This window comes from Globicephala melas, chromosome X, assembly GCF_963455315.2.
Source record: "Globicephala melas chromosome X, mGloMel1.2, whole genome shotgun sequence".
NCBI classification, from domain to species: Eukaryota; Metazoa; Chordata; class Mammalia; order Artiodactyla; family Delphinidae; genus Globicephala; species Globicephala melas.
Window position 1 is genome coordinate 75,236,530 of NC_083335.1, and position 27,260 is coordinate 75,263,789.

The window sequence follows — 27,260 nt, forward strand, 5'->3', positions numbered from 1 at the left end:
AGCGGTGGTGTTAGCCATCCATGCTCATCTTTGCAGTCCGAGATGTTAGCCACATCTTGCACCCATCTCTGGAGCTTGCTTAGGTGGTACTCTGCCTTCTGTGGGCACACAGTGGGAATACTTTCTCCTTGCTCACCGCTAAACAATGGTCTCTTGCCCCTCCAGCAGGTCCAGACTTTTTCCCGGACTCCCTGCTGGCTAGCTCTAGCACACTAGCCCCCTTCAGGCCATCTTCATGCAACTAACCCTAGTCCTCTCCCTGGGGTTTGACCTGCAAAACTTGAACCTCAGGTCCCAGCCTCCACCTGTGGTGGTTGGTCAGAGATAATCATCTCAGGTTTGTGAGTGCTAGTTAGCACCGATCCTCTGTGAGGGAATCTCTCTGCTTTGCCTTCTGCACCCCTGTTGCTGCACCCTCCTCCATGGCTCCAAAGCTTCCCCTCTGGCCACTCTTCATCCCCGCCACTGAAGGGGCTCCCTAGTGTGTGGAAACTTCTCCTCTTTCACAGCTCCTTCCCAGATGTTCAGGTCCCGTCCCTGTTCTTTTTTCTCTGTTTATTTCTTTTTTCTTTTGCCCTGCCCAGGTATGTGGGGATTTTCCTCTTTTTGGAAGTCTAAGATCTTCTGCCAGCTTTCAGTAGGTGTTCTGTAGGAGTTGTTCCACATGTAGATGTATTTGTGGAGAGGAAGATGATCTCCATGTCTTAACCCTCCACCATCTTGAAGGTCCTCTCTGTTTTTGCTATTTGTCTTGGGTTTCATTTGTTTGTTTTCATTTTTTTAATTTCATTTTTTTTCTTTTTTCTCTGGCCGCACTGTGCAGCTTATGGGCTCTTGGTTGTAGAGCCTGGGATCAGGCCTGAGCCTCCATGGTGGGAGCACTGAATCCAGGACAGTGGACCACCAAAGAATTCATGGGCACAGAGAATATTAATCAGTGTGCATGCTCCCAGAGGTATCCATATCATCACCAAGACCTGTCCCCACACAGCTGCTTGCAGGTTCCAGTGTTGGACACCTAATGTCAAACAACCAGCAAGACAGGAACACAGACCCATGCATCAGCAGACAGGCTGCATGAAGTGGTATTAAGCTCATAGACACCCCAAAACAGTTCACCTGATGTGGCCCTGGCCTTCAGAGGGAAAAGACTCAGCACCACCCACCAGAGCACAGGTAACAATCCCTCCCACCAAGAAGCCTAAACAAGCCCCTGGACCAACCTCACCCACAAAGGGGCAGATACCAGAAGCAAGAAGAGCTATGACCCTGCAGCCTGATGAAAGGAGACAATAAACACAGTAGCTTAGACAAGATTAGATAACAGAGAAATATGTTGCAAATGAAGGGGCAAGGTAAAATCCCACAAGACCAAATAAATAAAGAAGAAACAGGCAATCTACCTGAAAAAGAATTCAGGGTAATGATAGGAAAGATGATCCAAGATCTCAGAAATAGAATGGAGGTTCGGGTTGAGAAGATACAAGAAATGTTTAACAAGTGCCTAGAAGAACTAAAGGACAAACAATCAGTGGTGAATAGCACAATAACTGAAATGAAAAATAAAATAGAAGGAATCAATAGCAGAAAAACTGAGGTAGAAGAATGGATAAGTGTGTTAGAAGATAGAATGGTGGAAATCACTCCCACAGAACAAAGAAAAAAGAATGAAAAGAATTGGGGACAGTCTCAGAGACCTCTGGGACAACATTAAATGCACCAACATTTGAATTATCGGGGTCCCAGAAGAAGAAGAGAAAAACAGAATCTGAGAAAATATTTGAATAGATTATAGTTGAAAACTTCCCTAACATGGGAAAGGAAATAATCAAGTCCAGAAAGAACAGAGAGTCCCATACAGGATAAACTTAAGGAGAAACATACCAAGACACATATTAATAAAACTAACAAAAAATTAAATACAAAGAAAAAACATAAAAAGCAGCAAGGGAAAAGCAACAAATGACATACATACAAGGGAATCCCCATAAGGTTATCAGCACATTTTTCAGCAGAACCTTTGTAGGGCAGAAGAAAGTTACATAATATACTTAAACTGATGAAAGGGAAAAACCTACAACCAAGATTAATCTACCCAGCAAGGATTTAATTCAGATTTGACAGAGAAATCACACGATATACAGAAAAGCAAAAGCTAAGAGAATTCAGCACCATCATACCAGCTTTACAACAACTGTTAAAGGAAATTCCTTTAGCTCTCCAAGAGCCAAAGGAACTTCTCCAGGAGGGAAACGCAAAAGAATAAAAAGATCTACAAAAATGAAGCCACAATTAAGAAAATGACAATAGGAACATACAAATCAATAAGTACCATAAATGTAATTGGATTAAATGCTCAAACCAAAAGATACAGACTGGATGAATGGATACAAAAACAAGACCGATATATATGCTATCTACAAGAAACCCACTTCAGACCTAGGGACACATACAGACTGAGAGTAAGGGGATGGAAAAAGATATTCCATGCAAATGGGAATCAAAAGAAAGTTGGAGGAGCAATACACATATCAGACAAGATAGACTTTAAAATAAAGACTATTAAAAGAGACAAGGAAGGACACTACATAATGATCATGGGATCAAGCCAAGAAGAAGATATAACCATTGTAAATATTTATGCACCCAAACTAGAAGCACCTCTATAAATGAAGCAAATGCTAACACTTATAAAGGGGAAATCAACAGTAACACAATAATAGTGGGGGGCATTAACACCCCACTTACACCGATGGACAGATCGTCAAGACAGAAAATGAATAAGGAAACCCAAGCTTTAAATGACACAAGAGACCAAATAGACGTAATTTATATTTATGGGACATTCAAACCAAAAGTGGCAGAACACACTTTATTCTCAAGTGCTCACAGACCATTCTCCAGGATAGATCACATCCTGGGTCACAAATCAAGCCTCAGTAAATTTAAGAAAATTGAAATTGTATAAATCATCTTTTCCTACCACAATCCTATGAGATTATAAATCAATTACAGGAAAAAAAGAACTGTTAAAAATACAAACATATGGAGGCTAAACAATATGCTATGAAATAACCAAGAGATCACTGATGAAATCAAAGAGGAAATGAAAACATACATAGAGACAAATGACAATGAATACATGATGACCTAAAATGTACAGGATGCAGCAAAAGCAGTTCTAATAGGGAAGTTTACAGCAATACAATCCTACCTCAAGAAACAAGAAAAATCTCAAATAAACAACCTAACCTTACACCTAAAGCAATGAGAGAAAGAAGAACAAACAAAACCCAAAGTTAGTAGAAGGAAAGAAATCATTAATATTAGAGCAGAAACAAATGAAATAGAAATGAAGAAAACAATAGCAAAGATCAATGAAACTAAAAGCTGGTTTTTTGAGATGATAAATGAAACTGATAAACATTTAGCCAGACAGACTCATCAGGAAAAAAAAATGGAGAGGACTCAAATCAATAAAATTAGAAATGCAAAAGGAGAAGCTACAATTGACACCACAGAAATGCAAAGGATCATAAGAGACTACTACAAGAAATTATATGGCAGTAAAATGGACAACCTGGAAGAAATGGACAGTCTTAGAAAAGTACAACCTTCCAAGGCTGAGCCAGGAAGAAATAGAATATATGAAGAGACCAATCACAAATAATGAAATTGAAACTGTGATTAAAAATCTTCAAACAAACAAAAGTCCAGGCCCAGATGGCTTCACAGGAGAATTCTATCAAACATTTAGATAAGAGCTAACACAGAGCCTTTTCAAACTATTTCAAAAATCTGCAGTGGACAGAACACCCCCAATTCATTCTATGAGTCCACCATCACCCTGATACCAAAACCAGACAAGGATATAACAAAAAGAGAAAATTACAGGCCAATATCACTGATGAACATAGATGGAAAAATCCTTAACAAAACACTACCAAACCAAATCCAACAACATATTATAAGGGTCATACACCATGACCAAGTGGGATTTATCCCAGGAATGCAAGAATTCTTCAATATATGCAAATCAATCAATGTGATACACCATATTAACAAATTGACAAATAAAAACCATATGATCACCTCAATAGATGGAGAGAAAGATTTTGATAAAATTCAATACACATTTATGATAAAAACTGTCCAGAAAGTGAGCCCAGAGGACATATCATTCTTATAGGTGAAAAACTGAAAGCACTTCCTCTAAGATCAGGAAAAAGACAAGGGTGTCCATTCTCACCACTATTATTCAACATAGTTTTGGAAGTTCTATCCATGGCAATCAGAAAAGGAAAAGAAATAAAAGGAATCCAAATTGGAAAAAACGAAGTAAAACTGTCACTGTTTGCAGATGACATGATACTATACATAGAGAATCCTAAAGATGCCACCAGAAAACTACTAGAGTTAATCAATGAATTTGGTAAAGTAGCAGGATACAAAATTAATGCACAGAAATATGTGACATTCCTATATACTAATGATGAAAAATCTGAAAATGAAATCAAGAAAACACTCCCATTTACCATTGCAACAAAAATTGTAAAATATCAAGGAATAAACCCACGCAAGGAGGCAAAAGACCTGTATGCAGAAAACTATAAGATACTGATGAAAGAAATGAAAGACAGTACAAACAGATGGAGAGATATACCATGTTCTTGAACTGGAAGAATCGATACTGTGAAAATGACTATACTACCCAAAGCAGTCTACAGATTCAATGCAAACCCTATGAAATTACCAATGGAATTTTTCACAGAACTAGAGCAAAAAATTACATTTTGTATGGTAACACACAACAACCCGAATAGACAAAGGATTCTTGAGAAAAGTGGAGCTGGAGGAACTAGGCTATGTGCCTTCAGACTATATTACAAAGCCAAAGTAATCAAGACAGTATGGTGCTAGCACAAAAACAGAAATATAGATCAATGGAACAGGATAGAAAGCCCCCAGATAAATATACACACCTACTAATCTTTGACAAAGGAGTCAAGAATATACAATGGAGAACAGACAGTCTCTTTAATAAGTGGTGCTGGGAACTCTGGACAGTTACATGTAAAAGAATGAAATTAGAACACTCCATAACGTGATACAAAAAAATGAAAAAAAAATGGGTTAAAGACCTATATGTAACACCTGACAGTATTAAACTCTTAGAGGAAAACATTGGCAGAACACTTTATGACATAAATTGCAGCAAGATCTTTTTGACCTACTTCCTAGAGTAATGAAAATAAAAATAATAAATAAACAAATGCAACCGAATTCAACTTAAAAGCTTTTGCACAGCAAAGAAAACCATAAACAAGATGAAAAGACAAGCCTCAGAATGGGAGAAAACAGTTGCAAATGAAGCAACTAACAAAGGATTAATCTCCAAAATATACCAGTGGCTCATGCAGTTCAATATCAAAAAAACAAATACAACCCTATCAAAAAATGGGCAGGGGCTTCCCTGGTGACACAGTGGTTGACAGTCTGCCTGCCGATGGAGGGGACACGGGTTTGTGCCCCAGTCAGGGAAGATCCCACATGCCACAGAGTGGCTGGGCCTGTGAGCCATGGCCACTGAGCCTGCACGTCCAGAGCCTGTGCTCCGCAATGGGAGAGGCCACAACAGTGAGATGCCCGTGTACGGCAAAAAAAAAGAAAAAAGAAAAAAAACACAACATGCAGATGGCCATAAAACACATGAAAATATGCTCAACATCACTCATTATTATAGAAATGCAAATCAAAACTACAATGAGGTGCCACTTCCCACTGGTCAGAACAGCCATTACCAAAAAATCTACAAACAATAAATGTTGGAGAGGGTATGGAGAAATGGGAACGCTCATGCACTATTGATGGGAATGTAGACTGAGAGAGCCACAGTGGAAAAGAGTATGGAGGTTCCAAAAAAAACTAAAAATAGAACTACCATATGACCCAGCAATCCCACTACTGGGAATACACACTGCGAAAACCACAATTCAAAAAGATACATGCATGCCAAAGTTCACTGCAACTCTATTTACAATAACCAGGACATGGAAGCAACCTAAATGTCCATCAACAGAGGAATCAATAAAGAAGATGTGGTACATCTATACAATGGAATATTACTCAGCCATAAAAAGGAACAAAATTTGGTCATTTGTAGAGACATGGATGGACCTAGAGAGGGTCATACAGAGTGAAGTAATTCAGAAAGAGAAAAACAAATACTGTATATTAATGCATATATGTGGAATCTAGAAAAATGGCATAGATGACCCTCTTTGCAAAGTAGAAACAGAGACACAGAGGTAGAGAGCAAATGTATGGACACCGAGGTGGAAAGGGGGATGGGAGGAATTGAGAAATTGAGATTGACACATATACACTATTGATATTATGTGTAGAATTGATAATTACAGCCAATATCGTCCTCAATGGTGAAAAACTGAAAGCATTTCCACTAAGATCAGGAACAAGACAAGGTTGCCCACTCTCACCACTCTTATTCAACATAGTTTTGGAAGTTTCAGCCACAGCAATCAGAAAAGAAAAGGAAATAAAAGGAATTCAAATCAGAAAAGAAGAAGTAAAGCTGTCACTGTTTGCAGATGACATGATACTATACATAGAGAATCCTAAAGATGCTACCAGAAAACTACTAGAGCTAATCAATGAATTTGGTAAAGTAGCAGGATAAAAAATTAATGCACAGAAATCTCTGGCATTCCTATACACTAATGATGAAAAATCTGAAAGTGAAATCTAGAAAACACTCCCATTTACCACTGCAACAAAAAGAATAAAATATCTAGGAATAAACCAACCTAAGGAGACAAAAGACCTGCATGCAGAAAATTATAAGACATGGATGAAAGAAATTAAAGATGATACAAATAGATGGAGAGATATACCAGGTTCCTGGATTGGAAGAATCAACATTGTGAAAGTGACTATACTACCCAAAGCAGTCTACAGATTCAATGCAATCCCTATCAAACTACCACTGGCATTTTTCACAGAACTAGAACAAAAAATTTCACAATTTGTATGGAAACACAAAAGACCCCGAATAGCCAAAGCAATCTTGAGAACGAAAAGTGGAGCTGGAGGAATCAGGCTCCCTGACTTCAGACTATACTACAAAGCTACAGTAATCAAGACAGTATGGTAGTGGCACTAAAACAGAAAGATAGATCAATGGAACAGGATAGAAAGCCCAGAGATAAACCCACGCACATATGGTCACCTTATCTTTGATAAAGGAAGCAGCAATGTACAGTGGAGAAAGGACAGCCTCTTCAATAAGTGGTGCTGGGAAAACTGGACAGGTACAAGTAAAAGTATGAGATTAGATCACTCCATAACACCATACACAAAAATAAGCTCAAAATGGATTAAAGACCTAAATGTAAGGCCAGAAACTATCAAACTCTTAGAGGAAAACATAGGCAGAACACTCTATGACATAAATCACAGCAAGATCCTTTTTGACTCACTTCCTAGAGAAATGGAAATAAAAACAAAAATAAACAAATTGGACCTAATGAAACTTCAAAGCTTTTGCACAGCAAAGGAAACCATAAACAAGACCAAAAGACAACCCTCAGAATGGGAGAAAATATTTGCAAATGAAGCAACTGACAAAGGGTTAACCTCCAAAATTTATAAGCAGCTCATGCAGCTCAATAACAAAAAAACAAACAATCCAATCCAAAAATGGGCAAAATACTTAAATAGACATTTCTCCAAAGAAGATATACAGACTGCCAACAAACACATGAAAGAATGCTCAACATGGCGTGCACCTGGCGAGCGATGGCGCCGGACGCGGGCGCCCCGGGATAGCGCGGGCTAGGTGGCGGCGCCCGGCTGGGGCAGCAATGGAGCTCCTTCGGCTGCTGCTCCTGGCTGTGTTGGCGTCGGAACCGGCGGCGGCCGCCGGAGCCGAGACCGTCGGGAACTCCAGCGAGGACTCTCCTTCCCAATGCCTCGGGAACAGGCACTGACAAAGGACTGGTTTTCATTCTTAAACCAGAGCAGACTATATGCACTTGGCACTTGGAGACTTCAGACCCTGAGCCTGTCCAAAATGTGGCCATTCCACTCTCCTACTCGGAAAGCGATCCTATCCCTGGTGGTTGTAATTTGGAGTTTGATTTAGATATCAATTCCAACATTTACCTGGAGTATAATTTCTTTGAAACAACTATCAAATTTGCTCCAGCAAACCTAGGTCATGCGAGAGGCGCAGATGCTCCGCCGTGTGACGTCAAGACGGGCCAGGACTCCAGGTGGAGGTTACAGTATGACGTCTATCAGTATTTTTTGCCGGAGAACGACCTCACTGAAGAGGCATTGCTAAGGCACCTGCAGAGGATGGCCGAGGTGCCTCAGGTGCAGGCCAATGCTCTCAAGGTGGTTACCCTAAAAGCTTATGATAAGACAAGTGTTTCTTTCTCCTCCCTCCGTGGACAAGGTGTCATTTACAACGTCATCGTTAGGGATCCATTTCTAAATACGTCTGCAGCTTACGTCCCTGCTCACACGTACGCTTGCAGCTTTGAGGCAGGGGAGGATAATTGTTCTTCCCTTGGAAGAGTATCTACCAAAGTGTTCTTCACTCTTTTTGCCCTGCTTGGTCTCTTCATCTGTTTCTTTGGACACAGATTCTGGAAAACAGAACTATTCTTTATAGGCTTTATCTTCATGGGATTCTTCTTTTATATACTGATTACAAGACTGACACCTATTAAGTATGATGTCCGCCTGGTTCTGACAGCCGTTGCCGGAAGTGTCGGTGGGATTTTCTTGGTCGCTGCTTGGTGGCGATTTGGAATCCTCGTGCTCTGCATGCTGTGTGTTGGACTGGTGCTGGGGTTCCTTGTCTCATCAGTGACTTTCTTCACTCCACTGGGAAACCTAAAGATTTTCCGTGATGACTCAGTGTTCTGGGTGACCTTCTCTTGTATAGCTATTCTCATTCCAGTGGTTTTCATGGGCTGCCTAAGAATACTGAACATACTGAGTTGTGGATTCATTGGCTCCTATTCGGTGGTCTTGGCCGTTGACAGTTACTTGTACACAAGCCTTTCCTACATCACTTTGAACGTACTGAAGAGAGTGCTCCACGTGGATTTCCGCAGAGCTTTCATAAATGTGCCTTTTCAAACGAATGACTTTATTATCCTGGCAGTATGGGGCATGCTGGCTGTAAGTGGAATTACGTTACAGATTCGAAGAGAAAGAGGGCAACCGTTTTTCCCTCCCCACCCATACAAGTTATGGAAGCGAGAGTGTGAGCGCAGAGTGACGAACATCCTGGACCCCAGCTACCACATCCCTCCGCTGAGAGAGAGGCTCTACGGCCGATTAGCCCAGATCAAAGAGCTCTTTCAGAAGGAACAGCCAGCCGGTGAAAGAACTCCCCTGCTTCTGTAGATGCGGAGGGCTTGGTCAGTGCAATCTTGAAGTACAACCCAGGTACCGCCTCAGATTGGGTGTTGCTGCCTTGCTGCTTCAGCAGTCTCTGGGGCAAGTCTGCTAAGAAACCAGCTTCTGTGTCCGTGCTTTGTACAGTATTGTGGTCTCCTTACTGATACAGGGTATACCAGGGAGATGACAGTAATTCTAAGTGAGAGGGAGAAAGATGGCCAAAAAGTTGGTGGTAGGGAGGTTCTTCCTTATTATAAAATACGTAAGGAGTTACCTTTTGGTTTACAAATATATGTCAACTTATTCCATTAAATAGATACACTTAAAAAAAAAAGGAACTTGAAAACAGTGGTTCTCTTGTAAAGCCCTGGTGTTTTTTTGTTTTTTTTAATAACACCTTGAACAATTCTGTCACCTGAGTCTGTCCAAACTCGGGGGCCAGGGCATGGAGAGTGGTTTAATTTAAGGGTTGGATTGAACTTTTATTTGTCACTGTGTTTGGAGCTTTGGGAATTTGAAACTGGGCCTTTGAACTTCGGAGTACAAAACAGGGAAAACTAACTTATTTTCTTACTAATAGCAGTCTGATTACTTAGTTGCATCTTTCTTAGTATTATATATTATCAAAAAGTACCCTTCTTTTGTTTATGGTAAAATACATATTTACTGTATCGATCATTTTTTAAGTATATAGTTCAGTAGGTACCCCTCGTCTTTGCTTTTTATTGCTTAAAATGGTATTTTAAATAGCTAAATTATTCCAATTTTTGAAAGTAGCTCCATTTATATAGATAACAGAGCTTTTATATGGATGATTTATTTATATTCCAGATTAAAAAATGGCCTTTTTTTTTCTTTCAAGACCTTTTAAAATAGTGTTGACAGCTGATCTCTAATTGAAATGGCATTCGATGACGTATGAATTGTTTTATTTTTAGGAGACAGATTGGCTCCTAGCTTCATCCATAATCCCATTAATAGGGAAACCTTTAAAAAATTTGCATTTTGTAGTTCTTTCTGCTAAATTAGTTGTTAGAGCATTGGCACAGTTTCAGAAAATCTGTGCATGAAGCCTTTGTTTGTCCTGTCTGTGTTGTAAAGCGCTGAGGAGGGCGTCAGAAAGGACTCAGGTGTTTAATAGAGCTGCTTTCAGTGACTTGGACTCTGTAAGGAGAGTCCCTTCAGTTTTGACTTTGTTCCACCACGAGAAAGCACCCGATGCCCTGGGCTGCATCCCTTCTCCTCACGGCCTTTTAACTGTCAGAGCCTCTTCTGAGGAGGTTCTGTCTTGCATTTAGAGCTGGGGACTCTGACGTGCCTGAGTGGCCTTGAGGTCGGTTGTGGTTGTTGCATTCCCATTTGTAAGTTAACCGCTGTTTAAATGATGCTGCTTTTCAGAGGTTTTCAATGGACAGTAGGTTTCTGAAGTTTCGGGTAACTGGAAAATTTTCAACTTTCGCTCTTAAAAGTGTTCTGGTAAGGTTGAAACAAAATGAAAAAATGTATGCTAATCACTTCTTGCATTGAAAAGTTATACACAGGTGTTTGTTTACTATTTATTTTGTAATCTTCACTGTTTATATAACTTCAAAAACACTTAAACTTGAAGAAAAATGTGTTTTCTTAATAATTCGCTGTAGGGATTCTGGATTCTGCTGTATTGTTGTAAATTCTAACAAAGTTATATGGAATATGTGTGAATTTTTTCCTATACCATCAAAATGCACTGACAGTAAAGAGTATAAAGACAAAACACACTTTCTTGGAGGGGGGAGACATATTGTTTAAAATTTTTCATGATAATTTTTTTTTGTGAGTAATAAGTCAGTTCGTATAATTTTTTAATAATAAATACCTATTTTGAAAAAAAAAAAAGAATGCTCAACATCATTAGTCGTTAGAGAAATGCAACTCAAAACTACAATGAGATATCATCTCACACCAGTCAGAATGGCCATCATCAAAAAATCTAGAAACAATAAATACTGGAAAGGGTGTGGAGAAAAGGGAACACTCTTGCACTACTGGTGGGAAGGTGAATTGATACAGCCACTATGGAGAACAGTATGGAGTTTCCTTAAAAAACTACAAATAGAACTACCATATGACCCAGCAATCCCACTACTGGGCATATACCCTGAGAAAACCATAATTCAAAAAGAGTCATGTACCAAAATGTTCATTGCAGCTCTATTTACAATAGCCTGGAGATGGAAACAACCTAAGTGTCCCTCACTGGATGAATGGATAAAGAAGATGTGGCACATATATACAATGGAATATTACTCAGCCATAAAAAGAAATGAAATTGAGCTATTTGTAATGAGGTGCATAGACCTAGAGTCTGTCATTCAGAGTGAAGTAAGTCAGAAAGAGAAAGACAAATTCTGTATGCTAACACATATATATGGAATTTAAGAAAAAAAAAAGGCATGAAGAACCTAGGGGTAAGACAGGAATAATGACACAGACCTACTAGAGAATGGACTTGAGGATATGTGGAGCGGGAAGGGTGAGCTATGACAAAGTGAGAGAGAGGCATGGATATATATACACTACCAAACATAAAGTAGTTAGCTAGTGGGAAGCAGTCACATAGCACAGGGAGATCAGCTCGGTGCTTTGTGACCGTCTGGAGGGATAGGGAGGGTGGGAGGGAGGGAGATGCAAGAGGGAAGAGATATGGGAACATATGTATATGTATAACTGATTCACTTTGTTATAAAGCAGAAACTAACACACCATTGTAAAGCAATTATACTCCAATAAAGATGTAAAAAAAATAATTGATAACTAGTGAGAACATACTGTATGGAACAGAGAACTCTATTTTATGTACAGTGGTGACATAAATGGAAAGGGAATCCAAAAAAGAGCAGCTATATGAATATGTATAGCTGATTCATTTTTCTGTACAGTAGAAACTAACTCAACATTTTAAAGCAACCATACTCCAATAAAAATTAATTAAGAAAAAAGAACCAATGGGCCAATGTAAAAATCAAAGATGAAAATTTAAAAATACCTTGAGGGCTTCCCTGGTGGCACAGTGGTTGAGAGTCTGCCTGCCGATGCAGGGGACATGGTTTCGTGCCCGGGTCTGGGACGATCCCACATGCTGCAGAGCAGCTAGGCCTGTGAGCCATGGCCACTGAGCCTGCGCGTCTGGAGCCTGTGCTCCACAATGGGAGAGGCCACAACAATGAGAGGCCCGTGTACCACAAGAAAAATAATACAATAAGAAAATTATAAAAATACCTTGAAACAAATAAAAATGGAAACACAAATGTACAAAATATATGGGATGAAGCAAAAAAGTGTTCTAAGAGTGAAGTTCATACTGATCCAAGCAATAAATTCTCAAATAAACAACCTAACCTACCAGCTAAAGGAATTAGAAAAATAAGAACAAATCTGAAAGTCAGCAGATGGAAGAAAATAATAAAGATCAAGCAGAAATAAATGAAATAGAGATTTAAAAAATAGAAAACATCAATGGAACTAAAAGTTGTTTTTTTGAAAAAATAAACAAAATAGACAAACCTTTAGCCAGAGTGATCAAGAAAAAAAAAGAAGGCACAAATAAATAAAATCATAAATAAAAGAAGAGAAAATACAACTGACATCACAGAAATGCAAAGAATCATATGAGAATACTATGATCAATTATATACCAACAAATTAGACAACCTAGAAGAAATGGATAAATTTCTAGAAACATATTACCTTTCAAGACAGAATCATAAAGAAATAGAGAATCTGAATAGACTGATTACTAGTAACAAAATTGATTCAGTAATTTTCAAAACTCCCAAAAAGCAACTCCAAATCCAGATGGCTTCACAGGTGATTTCTACAAAACATTTAAGGAAGAGTTAATCACTATCCTTCTCAAATTATTCCAAAAAATTAAAGAGGAAGGATCACATCCAAACTCATTTTATGTGGCCAGCTTTACCCTGATAGTAAAACCAGACAAAGATACCACACAGACACACGTGTGCATGTGAGCACCCACATCCACACACAGATTACTTGCCCCAATCCCTGGTGAACGTAGATGTAAAAATCCTCTACAAAATATTACAAACTGAATTCAACTTTACATTAGAAGGATTATACACCATGATTAAGTGGAATTCATTCCAGGGATGCAAAAAGGTTTTGAAATTTGTAAATCAATGTGATACATCATATAAACAAAAAGAAAAAGAAAAATTATATGATCATTTCAGTGGATGCAGAAAATCATTTGGGGTACACCTGAAACTACTACAACATTGTTAATCCACTATATTTCAACATAAAATAAAAATGACAAAAAAATTTGGTTTTGATGTTGACAAAATTCATTATCATTTTAACATAAAAACTCTCAACAATGTGGGTATAGAGGGAACATACCTCAACATAATAAAGGCAATATATGACAAACCTACAGCTCACAAAATATTCAATGGTTAAAAGCTGAAAACTTTCCCTCTAAGATCAGGAACACAACCAAAAAAAGCAACACTTGATGTTTTACTCAACATAGTATTGGAAGTCCTAGCTACAGCAGTTAAGCAAGAGAAAGAAATGAAAAGTATCCAAACTGGAAACAAAGAAGTAAAAATATCATTATTTGCAGATGACATGATACTATATATAGAAAACCCCAAAGACTTCAGTAAAAATCTCGTAGAATTAATAAATGAATTCAGTAAAGTTGCAAGATACAAAATTAACACACAGAAATCTGTTGCATTTCTATAAACTAATAACAAATTTTAAGAAAGTGAAATGAAGGAAACAATCCCATTAACAATTCCATCTAAAAGAATAAAATACCTAGGAATAAATTTATCAAAGGAGATGAAAGACCGCCTGTACTCTAAACACTATAAGCCATTGAGGAAACTGAAGACAACACAAATAACTGGAAATATATACTATGCTCATGCATTGAAAGAATCATTATCATTAAAATGCCATACTATCCTAAGCAATCTACAGATTCAATGCAATCCTTATCACATACCAATGACATTTCTCACAGAACTAGAACAAATAATCCTAAATATTGTATGTAACCACAAAAGACCCCAAATAGCCAAAGCAATCTTGAGAAAGAAGAACAAAGCTCAATGTGTCAAGCTCCCAGACTTGAAACTATACTACAAAGCTATAGTAAACAAAACACTATGATACAGGCATGAAAACAGACACAAAAATCAATAGAACAGAAGTGAGAGTCCAGAAATAAACCCATGCTCATATGGTCCACTAATCTATGACACAAAGTCAAGAATATATAATAAGGAAAATACAATCTTTTCAATAAATGGTGTTTGGTAAACTGGATGGCTTCATGCAAAAGAATGAAACTGGACCACCTTCTTATAGCATATACAAAAATAAACTCAAAATTGATTAAAGCCTTAAACATTAGACCTAAACCCATAAAACTTCTAGAAGAAAATAGGCAGTACATTCCTTGCATTGGACTTAGAAAGATTTTTTTGGATATGTCTCCTCAGGCAAGGGAAACAAAACCAAAAATAAACAAATCAGACTACATCAAACTATAAAGCTTTTTCACAGCAAAGGACTCTACCAAAAAAAATGAAAAAGGAGAAGATGTCTGCAAACAGTACACCTGATAAAGGGCCAATTTCCAAAATATAAAAAGAACTCATATAAATAAGCAGAATTCAAAGATGGCTGCCCTTCAAGGTTTCCCACATCCATGGTGTACATGCCCTGAGTAATCCGTGTGACTCTGAATAGAACAGATTTTGTCATAACCATAATAACCAATCATAACCATGATTAGGTTATGTTATATTACATGGTTGGCTCTAAGAAAGTAAGATTATCCAGTTGGGCCTGACATAATCATATGAGTCTTTAATGGAAGACAGTTTTCCAGCATGAAGTTTCCTCAAACAATTAAAACTAGAACTACCATACAATTCAGCAACTGTGCTTCTGGGTATTTACTGGAAGAAAACAAAAACACTAGTTCAAAAAGATATATGCATCCCTATGTTCACTGCAGCATTATTTACAATAGCCAAGATTTGGAAGCAACCTAAATGGCTGGGTAAACCAGCCTCTGCAGAACATCTGAATGGACAATTAATGTTCCCACAACTGAGACCACTCTAGTTTTAGCAACTGTGGACTTTGGGGGCACGTACATGTGGGAGTTAGGTCAGGTCAGAGTCTCAGGTACTCCACAGTGCTCACTGAGTCCAGAGACCTAACAAGAGGTCTTGGAGGACCTCCTAGGGAGGCTGGGGATGGCTGTGTCTCAATGTATGGGCAAGGATGCTGATAGCGGAGGCCTCAGGGAAGTTTTGTTTTTTAATTTATTTTTTAAGTTTTAAATATAATTTTTATTCTTTAATTTTTATTTTATTTTGTATTGTTATTTTTGTTTTTGTTGTTTTTTAGCTTTTTAATTTTTTTTCTATTTTGTTTTTCTCTTTTTTATGTTTTGTGTCATTTTTGTGTGTTTGCTTTCCGTTTTCATTGCTTCTTTTAGTTTGTTTTTGTTTTATTTTTTGCCTTTTGTTTTAGTTTTGTTTTTACTGTTTGTTTTGGTTTTTGGATTTTTTGTTTGATTGTTTTCTTGATTTTGGGTTTTCATTTTTTCTTTGATTGTCTTTGTTTTTATTATTTGTCTTTGTTTTTCTGCTTGTTTGTTTTGTTTTCTTTTCTTTATTGGCCATGTCACACAGCTTGCAGGGTCTTGGTTCCCCAGCTGGGGGTCAAGCCTGGGTCCCCGTCGTGGGAGCACCAAGTCCAGGCTGCTGGACCACCAGAGAATTCCCACTCCAGGGAATATTAATCTGCATGAGCTCTCCTGGAGGTACCCATCTTGGCACCAAGACCCGGCTCCACCCACAGCCTGCAAGCTCCAGTGCTGGATGCCTCGGCCCAAACAACCAGCAAGATAGAAACACAACCCCACCCATCAGCAGACAGGCTGTCTAAAGTTGTACTAAGCTTACAGACACCCAAAACACACTCCGTGACATGGCCCTGACTGCTGGAGGGACAAGACCCAGCTCCACCCACCAGAGCACAGGCACCAATCCCTCCCACCAGGAAGCCTACATAAGCCCCTGGACCAACCTCACCCACCAAGGGGCAGACACCAGAAGCAAGAGGAACTACGACCATGCAGCCTGCAGAAAGGAGACCATAAACAGTAAGTTAGACAAAATGGGACAACAGATAAATATGTTGCAGATGAAGGAGCAAGGTAAAAACCTATAAGACCAAATAAATAAAGAGGATATAGGCAACCTACCTGAAAAAGAGTTCAGAATAATGATAGTAAAGATGATCTAAGATCTTAGAAATAGAATGGAGGCATGGATCAAGAAGATACAAGAAATGCTTAATAAGGACCTAGAAGAACTAAAGAAAAAACAAAGTGATGAATAATAAAATAACTGAAATGAAAAACACACTAGAAGGAATCAATAGCAGAATAATTGAGGCAGAAGAACAGATAAGTGATGTGGAAATCACTACTACAGAACAGAAAAAAAGAATGAAAAGAAATGAGGACAGTATCAGAGACTTCTAGGACATTAAAGCATCAACATTCGAATTATAGGGGTCCCCAAAGAAGAAGAGAAAGAGAAAGGGTCTGAGAAAATATCTGAAGAGATTACAGTTGAAAACTTCCCTAATGTAGAAAAGGAAATAGTCACCCAAGTCCAGGAAGTGCAGAGTCCCATACAGGATAAACCCAAGGAGAAACACACCAACATACATATTAATCAAACTACCAAAAATTACATACAAAGAAAAAATATTAAAAGCAAAAAAGGAAAAGCAACAAATAACATATAAGGGAATCCCCATAAGTTAACAGCTGATTTATCAGCAGAAACTGCATATCAGAAGGGAGTGGCATGAAATATTTAAAGTGATGAATGGGAGAAACCGACAACAAAGAATACTCTCCCCAACAAGGTTCTCATTCAGATTCGATAGAGAAATCAAAAGCTTTACAGGCAGGTAAAGCCAAGAGAATTCAGCAACACCAAATCAGCTTTGCAACAAATGCTAAGGGAACTTGTCTAGGTGGGAAATACAAGAGAAGAAAAAGAGCTACAGAAAGAAACCCAAAACAATTAAGAAAATGGCAGTAGGAACATATATATCAATAATTACCTTAAATGTAAATGGATTAAATGCTCCAACCAAAAGACACAGACTGGCCAAATGGATACAAAAACATGACCTGTATATATACAGTCTACAAAAGACCCACTTCAGACCTAGGGACACATACAGACTGAAGGTGAAGGGATGGAAAAATTTATTCCATGCAAATAGAAATCAAAAGAAAGGGCTTCCCTGGTGGCGCAGTGGTTGAGAGTCCACCTGCCAATGCAGGGGACATGGGTTTGTGCCCTGGTCCAGGAAGATCCCACATGCCATGGAGCGGCTGGGCCTGTGAGCCATGGCTGCTGAGCCTGCGCATCCGGAGCCTGTTCTCTGCAATGGGAGAGGCCACAACAGTGAGAGGCCCACATACCGCAAAAAAAAAAAAAAAAAAAAAAAAAAAGCTGGAGTAGCAATATCAGACAAAAATAGACTTTAAAATAAAGACTGTTACAAGAGACAAGGAAGGACACTACATAATGATCAAGTGATCAATCCAAGAAGAAGACATAACAATTGTAAATATATATTCACCCAAAATAGGTGCACCTCGATATATAAAGCAAATGCTAACAGCCATAAAAGGGAAAATTGACAGTAACACAACAATAGTGGGGGACGTTAATGTCCTACTTACACCAATGGATAGATCATCCAGAGAGAAAATTAATAAGGAAACACAAGCCTTAAATGACACATTAGACCACACAGACTTAACTGATATTTATAGGAAATTCCATCCGAAAGCAGCAGAATGCACTTTCTTCTCAAGTGCACACAAAACATTCACCAGGATAAATCATATCTTGGGTCTAAAATTAAGCCTTGGTAAATTTAAGAAAATTAAAATCATATCAAGGGCTTCCCTGGTGGTATAGTGGTTGAGAGTCCACCTGCCATAGCAGGGGACACGGGTTCGTGCCCCGGTCCGGGAAGACCCCTCATGCCATGAAGCGGCTAGGCCTGTGAGCCATGGCTGCTGAGCCTGTGCGTACAGAGCCTGTGCTCCACAATGGGAGAGGCCACAACAGTGAGAGGCCCGCACACCGCAAAAAAAAAAAAAAAAAGAAAAGAAATAAAAAGAAAAAAACATCATATCAAGCATCTTTTCTGACCAGAACACTATGAGATTATAGGAAAAAAAAATGTAACAAACACATGGAGGCTGCACAATATGTTACAAAATAATCAATGGATCACTGAAGAAATCAAAAAGGAAAAAAACACCTAGAGAAAGAGAAAAACAAATATTGTATATTAATGCATATATGTGGAATCTAGAAAAATGGTACAGATGAACCAGTTTGCAAGGCAGAAAGCGAGACAGATGTAGAGAACAAATGTATGGACACCAAGGGGGGAAAAGGGGGCCTGGAAGTTTTGGGAGATTGGGATTGACATATATACACTAATACACATAAAATAGATAACTAAAGAGTATCTGCTGTATATCACAGGGAACTTTATTTCACTTCGCTGTACAGTAGAAACTAACACAACATTATAAAACAACTATAACCCAATAAAAATAAATAAAATCTCAAATAAACAACCTATCCTTACACCTAAAGAAACTAGAGAAAGAAGAACAAGCAAACCCCAGAGTTAGACGAAGGAAAGAAATCATAAAGATTAGAGCAGAAATAAATGAAATAGAGATGAAGAAAACAATAGCAAAGATCAATGAAACTAAAAGCTCGTTCTTTGAGAAGATAAACAAAATTGATAAAACTTTAGCCAGAGTCATCAAGAAAAAAAGGGAGAGGATTCAAATCAATAAAATTAGAACTGAAAAAGTAGAAGTTACAATGGACACCACAGAAATACAAAGGATCATAAAAGATTACTACAAGCAACTATATGCTAATAATTGGACAACCGGAAGAAATGGACAAATTCTTAGAAAAGTACAACCTTCCAAGACTGAACTAGGAAGGAATAGAAAATATGAACAGACCAACTACAAGTACTGAAATTGAACCTGTGATTTAAAAACTCCCAACAAACAAAAGCCCAGGACCAGATGGGTTCACAGGAGAATTCTATCAAACATTTTAGAGAAGAGTTAACACCCACCCTTCTGAAACTCTTCCAAAAATTGCAGAGGAAGGAACACTCCTAAGCTCGTTCTATGAGGCCACCATCACCCTGATACCAAAACCAGAAAAAGATATTACAAAAATGCAAAATTACAGGCCAATATCACTGATGAACATAGATGGAAAAATCCTCAACAAAATACTAGCAAACAAAATTGAACAACACATTGAAAGGATCATACACCCTTATCAAGTGGGATTTATCCCAGGGATGGAAGGATTCTTCAATATTCATAAATCATTCAATGTGATACACCACATTATCAAATTGAAAAATTCAAACCATATGATCATCTCAGTAGATGCAGAAAAAGCTTCTGACAAAGTTCAACACCCAGTTCTAATAAAAACCTCTCCAGAAAGTGGGCACAGAGGGAACATATCTCAACATAATAAAGGCCATATATGACAAAACCACAGGTAACATCATACTCAACTGTGAAAAGCTGAAACCATTCCTTCTAAGATCAGGAACAAGAGAAGGATGTCTAGTTTCACCACTTTTAGTCAATGTAGTTTTGGAAGTCCTAGCCATGGCAATCAGAGAAGAAAAGAAATAAAAGTAATCCAAATTGGAAAAGAAGCAAAACTGTCACTGCTTTCAGATGACACGATACTATTCAGAGAAAATCCTAAAGGTGCCACCAGAAAACTACTAGAGCACATCAATGAATTCAGTAAAGTTGTAGTATACAAAATTAATACACAGAAATCTCTTGCATTCCTATACACTAACAATGAAAGATCAGAAAGAGAAATTAATGAAACAATCCCATTTACCATCCTATCAAAAAATATATATATACCTCGGAATAAACTTACCTAAGGAAGCAAAATACCTGTACTCTGAAAACTATAAGACACTGGTGAAAGAAATCAAAGATAACACAAACAGATGGAAAGATATACCATGTTCTTGTATTGGAAGAATCAATATTGTCAAAATTACCCTACTACCCAAGGCAATATATAGATGCAATGCCATCCCTCTCAAATTATCAAAGACATTTTTCACAGAACTGGAACAAAATATTTTAAAATTTGTATGGAATCACAGAAGACCCTGAATAGCCAAAGCAATCTTGAGAAAGAAGAACAGAGTAGGAGTAATGAGGCTTCCTTACTTTGGACTATAGTAGAAAACTACAGTCATCAAAACAGTCTGGTACTGGCACAAAGATAGGCTTATAGATCAATGGAACAGGATAGAAACAAACCCATGCTCCTATGGTCAATTTATCTATGACAAAGGGGACAAATATATATGATGGAGAAAAGACAATATCTTCAATAAGTGGTGATGGGAAAACTGGACAGCTCCCTGTAAAGGAATGAAATTAGCACATTCTCTAACACCATACACAAAATAAACTCAAAATGGATTAAAGACTGGAAACCATAAATCTCTTAGAGGAAAGCCTAGGCAGAACAGTCTCTGACATAAATCACAGCAAGATCATTTTTGATCCAGCTCCTACAGTAATGAAAATAAAAACAAAAATAAACAAAAGGGACATAAGTAAACTTAAAACCTTCCTCACAGAAAAGAAAATCATAAACAAAATGAAAAAACAACTCTCAGAATGGGAAAACATATTTGCAAATGAATCAACTGGACAAGGGATTAATCTCCAAAATATACAAACAGCTCATGCAGCTCAATATCAAAAAAACAAACAAGCCAATCCCAAAATGGGCAGAAGACCTAAATAAACATTTCTCCAAAGAAGATATACAGATTGCCAACAAACACATGAAAGGATGCTCAACATCATTAATCATTAGAGAAATGCAAATCAAAACTACAATGAGTATCACCTCACACTGGTCAGAATGGCCATCATCAAAGAACCTACAAACAATAAATGCTGGAGAGGGTGTGGAGAAAAGGGAACCCTCCTACTCTATTGGTGGGAATGCAAACTGGTGCAGCCACTGTGGAGAACAGTATGAAGATTTCTTCAAAAACTGAAAATATGGGCTTCCCTGGTGGCACAGTGGTTGAGAGTCCACCTGCCGATGCAGGAGTCGCGGGTTTGTGCCCTGGTCCTGGAAGATCCCACATGCCGCGGAGCGGCTGGGCCCGTGAGCCATGGCCGCTGAGCCTGCGCGTCCGGAGCCTGTGCTCCGCAACGGGAGAGGCCACAACAGTGAGTGGCCCACGTACTGCAAAAAAAAACAAAACAAAACAAAACCTGAAAATAGAGCTACCATATGATCCACCAATCCCACTCCTGGGCATATATCTGAAGGAAACCATAATTCAAAAAGATACATGCACCTCAATGCTCATTGCAGCACTGTTTACAATAGCCAGGACATGGAAGCATCCTAAATGTCCAATAACAGAAGAATGGATAAAGAAGATGTTGTACATATATACAATGGAATATTACTCAGCCATAAAAAAGAGCAAAATAATGCCATTTGTAGTCATATGCATGGACCTAGAGATTCTCATACTGAGTGAAGTAAGTCAGACAGAGAAAGACAAATATCATATGATATCACTTATATGTGGAATATAAAAATGGGGTACAAATGAAGTTATCTGCAAAACAGAAATAGAGTTACTGATGTAAAAAGTAAACTTATGGTTACTGGGGGGTAAGTGGGGGAGGGATAAATTGGAAGATTGGGATTGACATATATACACTACTATATATAGAATAGATAACTAATAAAGACCTACTGTATAGCACAGGGAACTCTACTCAATACTCTGTAATGGCCTATATGGGAAAAGCAGCTGAAAAAGAGTGGATATATGTATATGTATAACGGATTCACTTAACTGTACACCTGAAACTAACACAAGGTTGTAAATCAATTATACCCCAATAAAAACTTTTTTTCAAGTCTTGCCATTTGCAACAACATTGATGAACCTAGAAGTTATTATGCTATGTGAAATAAGTCAGACAGAGATAAACAAATACTATATGATTTTACTTATATGTGGAATCTAAAAAACAAATGAACAGACAAAACAAAACAGAAATTGACTAATAAATACAGAGAACATATTGGTGGTTGGCAGAGGGGAGATAGGTGGGGGGGACAGACAAAATTAATAAATAGTATTAAGAAGTACAAACTTCCAACTATAAAGTAAATAAGTCATGGGGATATAATGTACACATAGGGAATATAGTCAATAATAATGTAACAACTTTGTATGGTGATGGACTGTAACTGGTCTTAATGCAGGGATCATTTCATAATGTATAAAAATATAGAATCACTATACTGTACACCTGAAACTTAATAATGTATACTAATTATAATTCAATTTTTGAAAAGCTATACATCTTGGGTTCCACATCTGGATTATTGTCAAACACACCTACATGCTTGGAGACCAAAGTTAGATACTAGAGTGGGCATCTCAATACAGGGCCTTCAGTGTAGATTTCCATCAAATGTAAAAATAATCTTTACATTTTGACCGTAAAACTCCTTGGTTATGTAACGATCTTTACTTCCTGAAAGTTGCAGTGGAGATGGCAGAATGTTCCCACACTACATAATAGCAACAGCTTTTTTGTGTGTGTGTGGTACGCGGGCCTATCACTGTTGTGGCCTCTCCCGTTGTGGAGCACAGGCTCCGGATGCGCAGGCTCAGCGGCCATGGCTCACGGGCCCAGCCGCTCCACGGCATGTGGGATCTTCCTGGACTGGGGCACAAACCCGTGTCCCCTGCATCGGCAGGCGGACTCTCAACCATTGCACCACCAGGGAAGCCCTAGCAACAGCTTTTGACTGAGCACTTACTATATATCAGTCACTATGCTAAGAGCTTTCAATGAACTATATGATTTAGTCCTGCAGGCAGGTACGTTAGTACCACCATTTCACAGAAGAGGAGACTGAGCCTCAGAAAAGTGACAGAATTTGTCCCAAGCCACACAGTTAGGAAGCAGAGGACCTGGAATAGGGGCCAGGCAGTCTGACTCCAGAGCCTGTATTCTTAACCACTGTGCTAGTGCCTTTGTACTTCTGGTTCTAAGGGAGAGAGAATTCGGCCCAAAGTGAACTGAGAATTGTTAGAATTACCAGAAATGGGTATAGTTGATAGAGATTGAGACTGTTCATTCCAAATCATGAAGGTAAAGGGATGCAGGAAAAATCTTTGGCAAGGGTGGTTGAGATTTCTCTGGGTTTATGATGATGACTTCGCTTAAATCTGGGAGATGGCTCATTTCATCCCAGGCTTAGGAAGGAGGAAAACCAGATGCAGGGAGAAAAGGAAGGGTGGGACCCTAGGAAGAATGGTTAAAATCTGCCAGGGGAATTAGCCAAAGAGCTTGTCAGTTGTGTCAATATCCTTAATCAACAATCCATCTATCCCCTCCATACCCCCCCAGCTTTTCCCACACTCCTGCCTCAAGAAGCTGAGATTAAGCAATTTAGATGCATCCCTATTTCTGCCACTAGAAAAGCCTGTTAGTGGGTGGTCTTAGGGGACAGAGGCATTGGATGAAGCTAGAGGGACAGCAGTTACTTCCCTACTCTGTGTATTCTCCCCTCTCCCTCTGCCTCAGAGTAGGGAGCATGGTTACCACCTAGTAACCTAGGGATGTCACTAGCATATAGTCTACTTATTTTCCACAGGCCACAGCAAGTAGGGCTCACTCAACTTTAAAATACATTTTGCATACACAGCTAAGTGTTCAAAACTGTATCTACACCCAGAACCTATCAACTTCTGCAAATGCTCTATTGAAAATCTTTCCAGCTTCCAAAGGTCAGCTTTATATCTTTGAGATGCTAATAGCTTCCATTTAATAAAATCAATAGTCAGTAATGTGGGAGGATTACTTAAGGAACAGGTCTGTTCAAAAGTGATCCTTTTTTGGCATTGAAACAAACACATTATATACATCATGCTACCTACTTATGACAATAAAAGCCTCATCCTCTAATAATCCATTAGCTTTTCCCAGCTTCTCACAAAGCAAGCTAAGTCATGCTATGAAAAGGGCACCATGGGTAGGCCTTTAAGAGATAAGAATCATTTCTTTTCTTCTCAGAAGTTTAAGAAAAGTCACATAAAAATGTTGGCTTTTGGATGGTTTGAATGAAGTGACTCTTTGGAACAGTTCAAGTGGGAAGGAGCAGAGGATATTAGCAGGGGAGGGCATGAGGGGAAGTCAAGGCAAGATAAAAATCATATTTAGCTTCAAGCCATGCTCCAAATAACAATGAGAGGGCAGGAAGGCAACTGCAACCCAGTAGATGCAGATTCCTCACACAGAACTTGGTGGAGGAATCCATTCTGGCTAGATCATTCATAACAATCTTCTCAGAAGACAAAACCTTTATTTACTACATTGCAACAACCCCAGAAGCCCAATACTTGGGTTAAGTTGCTGCCTTAATCTAAAAGGACAACTGGCAGATTCATTCATTCATTAAATCTGTTAAGTGCTTACTGTGTACCAGATACTGGAGATACAGCAGCAACAGAAAAACATCTCTGCCTTTTATGGAGCTGACATTCGAGGGTAGATGTTTCTTAGCCTGGAAAAATGTCTCAGGTAAGACCCAATTATTGTGCCCCCTACCAGGACCAGGGTCTCATCAAAGATCCCCTGAGTGGGAGGCTATGGCTTTCTGGTCTAACCTCTAAGTCCTCTGCTCTTGAAAGCATCCCCGTTCTATGTAGATAAAGGCCCTTTTCTGCTTGCACATCAAAGTCCATTGATGAAGGTCAGCCCATGAGCTCATCTTCTCTGGGTGTGATGAGTACCCAGAGTATCATATCAATTTGCTGCTCAACAACTTGTGCAGGGTGTTCACAAGTGTGACATCAATACACTATTCATCGACACTGCAATGAGCACACATGGGCTCCTGGGTGACAACTAAGAAGATAGTAAGTAAGTAAGAAGATAGACAATGCCCTGAACCTGGTAAATTGGAAGGCTTTCTTGGAAGTCCTTTCAGAGTACTTGAAGCCTGTTTCCTTCAGCCTTCATTGAACTCTAAGCAAGCCTGTGTGAATGTAATTCAATTTAACAAATATCTATTTTGAACTTATTCTGTGCCTAACCACTATGAGTGACATGGGGTAAGAAAGATAACTGACTCTTCCCTCTTCCCTCAGTTCTAGAGAGTGTTTTCCAAATCAGAAAAGATCTCTGATCCTCATCACTTCCTTTTCCATTTCCACTGATTTGGCCCTCACTTCCTGGGTGATTTCCCTGGGTGATCACCTAGCTCTAATCCCTCCCCACACACCACTATCAGGCCAGATTCCTTGACCAACACTTTGATTGGCTACTCTCACACCCCCAAATTCTCAATAGCTCCCAATTGCCAAGTCCAAATCTCTCACCCTGGAATTCAAACATTACAATAATCTGGCTTCAGTCTACATTTCCGTCCTTACCTTCTACTATGCCCCTTCAGAACTACTGGGCTCTTCTCAAACTGTTCTTTCTGTCCAGAAATATTCCCAACTATGATTTTAATCCCATACTTGAACATGGAAATAATATAGTCCAGAGGCTTTCAACTGCTTCAGCAACTATAGACCAACATCTCAACTTCTTAATAAAGAAACTGGAGCCCATAGAGAAGAAATGACTACCAGGGAGTTAGCAAGATACCTAGATTGCCATTTTTATATGTCTTTTTATTTTTTATGTATCTTCCATTTTTTCTGGTTTTTTAAGTTATACAGTTGGTAGAGGAATACATTTGTTTTGTAAAAAGTTAAAATAGAAAAAGGGGAGAAGACTCCAATTATTAAAATCAGGAATAAAAGAGGAAATATTAATACCAATCTAGCAGAAATAAAAAAATATTCAAGGAAATACTATGAACATACCAACAAATTAGATAACCTGATAAAATGGACAAATTCCTAGAAAGACACAAACGACACAAACTACAGAAACTGACTCAAGAAGAAATAGAAAATCTGAATAGACCTACGACAAGTGAAGAGGTTGCATTAGTAATCAAAAACTTCCCACATGGGAAAAACTCAGGACCAGATGGCATCACTAGTGAATTTTACCAGACATTTATAGAAGAATTAACATCAAACTTTCACAAGCCCTTCCAAAAAATAGAAATGTAGAAATTTTCAAGAAAATACTTTGCAAATCAAATCCATTAGCACTTGAAAAAAATCCTTCACCTTACCAGATAGGATTGATCCCAGAAATGCAAGGTTGGTTCAACATAAAAATCAGTCACTACACTATAACATATTAATGAAATAAATGTTAAAAAAAAACACATGATCATCTCAATAGACATAGAAAAAGCATTTGGCAAAATCCAACACACTTTCATGGTAAAAAAACACACAAAACACTCAACAAATTAGGAATAGAAAAGAACTTCCTCAAACTGATGATGGATATGTATAAAAAAAACATAGTTAATATACTTAATGGTGAAAGACTGAATGCTTTTATCTTACAATCAAGAACGAACATCACTTCTATGTAACATTTGTACTGAAGATTCTGACTAGAGTAATTGGGAAAAAAGAAACAAAAAGGCATTCAGATTAGAAAGCAAAATAAAACTATTCACACATGA

General features: G+C 38.4%; 1 protein-coding gene and 1 pseudogene across 9 annotated transcripts in view; one reads left to right on the forward strand and one right to left on the reverse strand.

Moving 5' to 3' along the window:
- ARHGEF9 (Cdc42 guanine nucleotide exchange factor 9) overlaps window positions 1–27,260 on the reverse strand; it is a 223,590-nt gene that overhangs the window by 113,816 nt on the left and 82,514 nt on the right. The window lies entirely within an intron of this gene.
- On the forward strand, window positions 7,881–9,583 carry LOC132594520 (transmembrane 7 superfamily member 3 pseudogene; annotated as a pseudogene).